Consider the following 7,747-nt stretch of genomic DNA (forward strand, 5'->3'; position numbering starts at 1 on the left):
GAAATGTCTTCTCCATGAGATGAGTGAACACACATTTTGAGTGACCTGCTACATATGTTTGCAACTTGTTGTGAAGCAGTGGTCACTCAAGTTATCCATCACATCACATTGATTCTCATCTATCCTTTTTCTCAGGGTGCCATTCTCCCTGACTCCCATTGTCATATGCTTGCACCTCCAAAGTAACTTTTTGATATAAGCAACAAAAAATCATTGCCTCAGGCTCTGTTTTCTAAAAGATCCAGAATATAACAGCTGGATCTGAGAATATCCAGTGATCCTTCTTCAACTTTGATTTAAAAAAAATTTAAAAAGAAAAGAAAGAAAACTAATTCCTCTTTGAAATTTTGTCTGCTTATTTATACATTAAAGCAAAAATAAATACTGACAAACCATTTGTTAGTGGTTACACAACCTCAAATGAGCAAATGTTTAGGCATTTTCTGGTAAGGGGGATTAGTCTATTCTTGGTGTATTTATGGACCCGTTCTAGCTGTGCAGATTATATAAGTCACCGCTGCTATTTGTCTTTTCTTCCATAGTTGATCTTCCTGTGTGGATTCAAGGGTTGTGTAACACAAAAAACTTGAAAGTTACTTGCAATGCATCAAGAGACTAATTCGCACATTCTCAAGTGGCCATTAGGAGAATTTTTCTTCTAAATCTAACCTTCTGCTTCCTAATCTAACCCCATACACTTCATATTTCTTCTGCCTTGCATCAAGCACTACAAATGATGCAAGCCATTCATTCCTATTGCTTTAATTCTTGTTCTTTACCTCTGGTAGAAGCTAAAGGTTTCTTAACCACTATCATCTTCCTTTCTCCTAATTTATTGACAGATTGTACACAATCCATGTGATTTTTTCTAATTGTTTCTTTAGGAAATTTAAATACTTCTATAATTTTTGCTTGAAGTTTTATTTGTGCATACTTGAACTTTATCTCAGCATTTTCCCTGACACCTACTCTAAAATCTTCTAAGAAGTTCAAACTGATTAGTTGGAAAAACAACCTTGCTCCATTTGCAGCAAATACCAGTAGTCTAAAGTCAACAAATGTTTGAAGAAAATAAAATGTTCAAATACCACCACCCCACCCTAACAAAATGTCAACTTGATGGAGAATATTTGACTGTTTGGTTCAATGCTCCACCCCCAGAACCTAGAATACCTGCAGTAGCATTAACATTTATTAAATGAGCAAATGCATCAATAAATGTGCAGTGTTCTATTGAAAATTTATGCAAACCTATTCAAGATCATGTCTCAATCCTGTCAAATCTTAATGGTGCATTGTAAATGCTATCTCTTTAAGAAGACTCTGTTGGACCTCATCCTGTCTAAATCATCCCTCCATCCTTCGAACTCTCATAATATTTTATCTGCCCATACCTGTGATATTTACTTCTTTTTTTGTTTTGTTTTTTGTTTTTTGTTTTTTGAGACAGAGTCTCGCTCTGTCACCCAGGCTGGAGTGCAGTGGTGTGATCCCGGCTCACTGCAAGCTCTGCCTCCTGGGTTCACGCCATTCTCCTGCCTCAGCCTCCAGAGTAGCTGGGACTACAGGCGCCTGCCACCATGCCCGGCTAATTTTTTGTATTTTTAGTAGAGATGGGGTTTCACTGTGTTAGCCAGGATAGTCTTGATCTCCCGACCTCGTGATCCACCCACCTCGGCCTCCCAAAGTGCTGGGATTACCGGCGTGAGCCACCTCGCCCGGCCGACATTTATCACTTTCTACCTTGAATTATTTTTGCATTTGTATTTATGTCTTTGAATTCTATTTCATCTTTTTCCTATTCTCCACTGCACTTAGCACAAGGCCTGGCCAACTTTCATGTTGTTGAATAGGGTGTGTGTGTGTGTGTGTGTGTGTGTGTGTGTGTGTGTGTGTATGTTTAGACCATGGATTATGAAATCAATTCAAACCATTACCTTTGGGAATGCCATAATTATCACAGTCAGAATAATCTGCATAGATAAGAGGAAATTAATCCTGATAATACGTGGTCTAAGCAACCAAACAAGTTTTTCCTCGTATACTCAGCAATGGTTTACTAAGTCATATAATCTATCCTAGCAGTTGAAGGGGAAGAAAAAAAAACAAAGCAAAAATTACATGACTATCACATTTCCCCATAGTAAGTGCCTCAGGCATTCATCTGCTGATTTATCTTCTACCATGCACATAGTTAAAACTAACTGTATTATCATTATTACTTATTAAAGGAAAACTTAGGATTTCCCCCTTATACATTTCTTTGGGTTGACCCCAAATTTGTTTTGAGTTCTTTGCTATAATATGCACTCTAATTTTCCTCTAAACTTCTGGATCATAATTTACCCAGATCATTAGCAATTCTCTTTCCTTATTGTATGATTTCGGTCTGCCTCTGGGTGGCTTTATTTTAATTAGAAAAAAATAGAATGGAAAAGTTTCAATTGTAAACACACAAAGGTTCTGTTGGCAAGTAGGAGTTTGGCAGAAGAAAGACCCATGGTGAGCTTAGCTGAAGTTTATTGGCTCAAAAACAAGAACAATTTTGAAGGAAATTAGGATAGTTTTTTTAAAGTGACAATTTTCTCCATCAGGTAGATTACACTATTTCCTGTTATTTTATGATACCGATATTTCACTTATACATTTTCTCCAGAGCCCATAACATTTTCCATCTGGGGTACAGTTTTCTAATCCCTTTGTAAGCCTTGGATTCAGTTTCTCCTTTTCTTCTTTTCCTCACTTTCTTTTTTTTTTTTTTTTTTTTTTTTTTTTAAGTGTCAGTCTCCAGGAACCTTTATCAGATACCAGGGAACATGTTTACATCTTAGCTAAAGAGCTTATCCACTCACAGAAAGCTTCCCATATGGCCCTGGAGGACAGAGGGTGGAAGTAAAAATCAGGCTTAACTACTAAAATTACCTCTGCCTGAAACTTTAGCTTATGCCTTAAACAGCTTACAAATAAAATCCTTGAAAATGAAGACTCAGGGCTTCCAGCCGATAGATGTTTTCCACAGAGGAGATGAAAGAGCAGGTACAGCCTGGGTTTCTTTCAATGGGAAGGAGGAGCAATTGGTTGTGGTCTGTAGGAAAAGAAAAAAAGTAAATGTCCTTTAAAAGCTTAATAGTACCAAGAAGATCTTTTTCTCCCTTTCTCTCCCAGTGGAAACATAAAGTCCTCCCAGGCAAAGACCAGGCCGACAAAAAGAAAAAGAGAGAACAAAAGCTGAAGCATCATGTGGATAGAGTTACAGACTGATCACAACTCACGTGATGACATTTTATGACTGATGGAACAAAACGGGAAACAGTTATTTCTTAATGGACATTATTTCCTGTTTCTGGAATACAGTGGTTTGTTTCATTCATTCGTGCCACATAGCAGGTCAGTTGGCTTCCCAGCGCTCACCTTTGTTTATTGGCATGCAATGGTTTAACTTTTCTCCCACTGGACATATCCTTGCCCTGCCGCCTTCCTGTACCAATAGTTTTTGTCATCCCTTTCAGAATTTTAACAACATTCTGAGAAAGTTTGTTTAGAGAAAATATGGGAAGGATAATAAACGAATTTTCAAGTAGGAAAGCTGGGAGTGAATATTGGGTTCTAAATGGTGAAGAACTTCCTCTGTTCAAATGAAGGGGAGGATAGCCAGGCTGCTAGCTGTGGGATCACATCAGTGACCAGCAGCGAGTTTGGCACTCAGGCAGAGCACACATGGAGAGGGCTTGAGAATATCCCCATGAGTGTGCAATGAGACAGAGAAATGTAAGCTATGCCCAAGAGCCTCTTGTGGGCAGGATGCCGTGGCATTTAAGCATCGGTAACATTGCTTTCTTCCTTCTCAATGTTCTGGAGTATCATTTCAGTGTTAGGACTCAGACTATCTGCTTCAATATACAGCCAAAGTTAATATGAAGGTTTACACAATTATCTAGATAATCCATACAAAAAAGAAAACTACCAGGGAAACAAAAGCTTCACAGTATCTCCATTCAAAAGGCATCTCTGACTGCTCATCCACCAAAATCAAACTCAAAATACTACCTGACCTAGTAAATCCTTGATTCATATTTGCCCAGTGAATCAATGAATGGGATGAATGAGTAAACTGAGTAAATCACTGACTCTATTTTATTCTCCACTTTACTTAAATCAGTAGCACCTCAGCATATGAACTGAGATATTTTATACTGAATATTTCACATTTCTTCCCTAAATATTTTACACAAAAATCCAAAAGTTGCCAGCTGTTTGAAGGCTCCAAGTTACTTTTACAAAAGCACAACCACTTCTTAAAATTATGGTGTTAGCCAAAAAACCGCCCAGTCTTATGGCTGTAAAAGTGTCAAAACGTAGGCTTCTTCCTGGGAACTAAAATTGTCTCTTGGAGAAAAATATCAGGTGGGAATTACCTGGAGAACAATTTACTAAAAGGGAGTCATTAACATCATGTTAAAGACATTGTTTAAGGAAGTAGCATATAATAAATGATTTATTCATTAATTTAAAATATCACTTTATCATTGCTCTAAATGGTTATATTTGGAGTCTGACTTTTCTCATTTATTTCTGTCCCCCATTTAGAAGTTAAATATTCTTATGACTTCATATAGCAAGAACAACACATGTAAGTAAAATCAGGAAATACAAAAGGAACAAAAAAGGAAATTGCATTTTGTGCAGCTCCTACTGAGATAGCTAGTGACATTTGTTTTCCCCAGTGCCAGTGCTGTCAGAAATCCTTATCCACACATCTCCCTTATTACTCTAGTTTGTCAAAATGATGGGTAAGTAAGAAAATAAACCCTTTTTCTCAATCTGTAATCAAATTATTAAAGCAACATGTTTGTAGTTATTGAAGCTCCCTCCGGCCTTCCTCACACTTCATGTTCTCAGCAAACCGAAATTCTCTGAATTAAAGTTCCCTGCTCGCAGCTCTCTTGTCTCCCTGTCTAAAACACTTGTTCCTCAAATATTTATTTAACCTCTGCAGACTCAGTTTATTTTTGTCTTTATTTTTAGCAGGGGGTGGTGGCACGCACCTGTAGTCCCAGCTACTTGGGAGGCTGAGGCAGGAGAATCATTTGAACCCAGGAGGCGGAGGTTGCAGTGAGCCAAGATTGCACCATTGCACTCCAGCCTGGCAACAGAATGAGACTCCGTCTTAAAAAATAAATAATAAATAAATAAATACAATAAAAAACTCACACCATTAAACAACTCTCCATTTCTCCCCTCCCCCTAGCCCCTGGCAACCACCATTTTACTTTCTGTCTTTATGAATTTAACTATTCTAGGTACCTTTCTTTTATAAGCATCTAGAATATACCTTATCTTTTATATATATATATATATATATATGGAATCATGTGATATTTGTCCTCTTGTAATTGACTTATTTCACTTAGTATAATGTCCTCAAGGTTTATCCATGCTATGGCATGTATCAGAATCCCCTTTCTTTTGATGGCTGAATATTATTCATTCTATCATCTATCTATCTATCTATCTATCTATCTATCTATCTATCTTTCGATGTATCTATCTATCTGGATATGCGGAGCTGTCCCATTGATGGACTTTTGGGAAGTTGTTTGTTTTTATTGACAGACGTTTGTGGATCTGTTCACTAAACTGTTGCCACCATGTAGACACAATGTCCCTTCCCCCTAAAATGAATTACATTTTTACATCCAAAAAAAAAAAAAAAGGGAAATAGGTCGGGTGCGGTGGCTCACGCCTGTTATCCCAGCACTTTGGGAGGCTGAGGCAGGCGGATCACAAGGTCAGGAGATCGAGACCATCCTGGCTAACACGATGAAATCCCATCTCTACTAAAAATACAAAAATTAGCTAGGCGTGGTGGCGGGCGCCTGTAGTCCCAACTACTCGGGAGGCTGAGGCAGGAGAATGGCGTGAACCTGGGAGACAGAGCTTGCAGTGAGCCGAGATAATGCCACTGCATTCCAGCCTGGGCGACAGAGCGAGACTCTGTCTCAAAAAAAAAAAAAAGAAAATAATTGCTCACATTACATTTCCCATAAAATGACCTTGTATGACCCAATCAATATACAAATATTTTGACTTTTCACAATTCAGGTGTCTGAATCATTAGATTCTACTACTCATTTGATGTAAATAAAAAGTTATTCAATTCCTAAAGATTTATTCGCAAGCCAAACTCAATGTCCACGCTTTTGGAAATTCAAACTATAAAACTATGGAGCTAGCTTTTGGATATTAAACTTTAAGGAAACCATGCTTCTTAAAAAGCATATTAACTTAGCCCTGGTCCACAGCTGCATTGCTCAGAGTACTTGTATACTAAAATTTGCTTTAAAAAGGAGCCAATTTCTTTCTTTTCCATATGCGATCTGTTACACTAGCAATATTCTAAGTGTAACGAGGGGCTTGGAAATGGGAAGATCACTAATTCGAATCTAGTATTTATTGATAAAATACAGGACACCCAATTCAATTTGAATTTTAGATAACCAATGAAGAATGTTTTAGTATAAGTATGTCCCATGTGACATTTGAGACATACTTATGTTAAAAAAATTCTTCATTATTTATCTGAAACTCAAATTTAACTGGACATTCTCTATCTTTATTTGCTAAATGGGACAATCCTATGTGATTCCTACCCTGATCTGTAGGAACTTGAGCCAAGAGACAGATGGAAAAGATAACTGAATGAAAGTGTGCTAACACTAGGGGGCGCTGCAAGAAACAGAGTGAGGCCATACTGGGAATTGAAGAAAGAACAGTAAGGTTCTCCTGGCTCCACTGTGAAGAGCACTTGAGGAACACATAGGAGAGGAGTGACTTCGGCATATATAACCATCAGAGCCACATAAACCAGCCCCAGCAGGGACAGGGCGCAGCCGCGCAAGCCAAGTCACTAGCAACCAGGAAGCCTCCAAGTCCAGCAGCCAGGGCAACAGAAGCAGCAGCTATGGCTACTGAGCAGCTGATCAGATGCTGGCCTCCACAACCACCAACAAAGAATTTTACTGGCTTCCAAGAAGGACAACTGAGCCTCCCAGGGATCCTGCCAAAGAGGGTTGAGTGGATATCTGGGAACTAAGTTTCTAACAATTCTGGTGGAGTGGTGGGGGTACAATTCAAAGCCTCTTTATAATCCCACTGGTGTGGCCTCCTTCTTGCCCCCACACACAGACATACGCACATTCCCAGAGTGACGCTCTCAAAAGCCAAAGCTAACCGGACTTCTCAACAGCAGAAAATATATCATTTGCACCCCCACAACTTCCCAAAGTAGCCTTCTCCATGTTCTGCGTTGCTCTTCCCAACTTGCCTTCCAACATAGACATCTCCACCAACTCAGATACCTCACTGAACCACCCGCCCCATCTTCCAGATATAAGGGAAAACACTTCAAAGTTAAAAAGACAATTGTGATTCCAAAAATGATTAAAAAAAAAAAAAGGTCTGTGCCAAAAATAACAGCAACAAAAAATGTTTTAAGATAAGTCTTACTGGCCAGGTGCAGTGGCTCACTCCTGTAATCCCAGCACTTTGGGAGGCCGAGACGGGTGGATCACCTGAAATCACGAGTTTGAGACTAGTCTGACCAATGTGGAGAAATCCGTCTCTACTAAAAATACAAAAATTAGCCGGGCATGGTGGCCCATGTCTGAAGTCCCAGCTACTCCAGAGGCTGACTCAGGAGAATCACTTGAACTGGGGAGGCAGAGGTTGCAGTGAGCCGAGATCATGC

The 7,747-nt window shown here is 39.0% G+C and overlaps 1 long non-coding RNA gene across 1 annotated transcript; it reads right to left on the minus strand.

The window, feature by feature from the left end:
- Positions 1-2,503: 2,503 nt before the first annotated feature.
- LOC100970762 (uncharacterized) lies at positions 2,504-6,369 on the minus strand. Its single transcript, XR_004668132.4, has 2 exons — positions 5,046-6,369; positions 2,504-3,085 (listed from the first exon to the last, which is right to left on the minus strand). It is a non-coding gene; the product is annotated as an uncharacterized LOC100970762 (long non-coding RNA).
- Positions 6,370-7,747: the final 1,378 nt, after the last annotated feature.

The sequence above is a fragment of the Pan paniscus genome, chromosome 1, assembly GCF_029289425.2.
Source record: "Pan paniscus chromosome 1, NHGRI_mPanPan1-v2.0_pri, whole genome shotgun sequence".
Lineage (NCBI taxonomy): Eukaryota > Metazoa > Chordata > Mammalia > Primates > Hominidae > Pan > Pan paniscus.